A 387-nucleotide genomic window follows, 5' to 3' on the forward strand; every position below is an offset into this window, starting at 1 on the left:
CAACTGCCCATCTCCTCATCTGCACTCGCTCAGCCGGGTTCGTGGTTATTATGCCCACTGGACGCCTAGCAAGTAGCCTTGGAAGAGGCAAGACACTGACATAACAAAACCTTCACTGGATTCGCAGAAAAGGCCGAGCTTCCGGTGTCTCTTCCACCTCCTTCCTGCTGTGCGATCTTGGCCAAGTCCCGAATCCCGTCCGAGTCTTATTTCTGCACCTCTGAGGTGAGGACACAACCAGCTCCCAGTGGGGTTGCACGCAGAGGAGGTGCAGAGCCTCTGGCCCCTTCTGTCCCAGCCTGGCAGAGTGCTGGCCCGGGCAAGATGGATGGAAAATGGGAGGTGGGGGTGTGGGAGGATGAACACCTCCCCTCCCTCGGTACCTGA

The sequence above is a fragment of the Pteropus vampyrus genome, unplaced genomic scaffold (genome assembly GCF_000151845.1).
Source record: "Pteropus vampyrus isolate Shadow unplaced genomic scaffold, Pvam_2.0 Scaffold256, whole genome shotgun sequence".
Classification (NCBI taxonomy): Eukaryota; Metazoa; Chordata; class Mammalia; order Chiroptera; family Pteropodidae; genus Pteropus; species Pteropus vampyrus.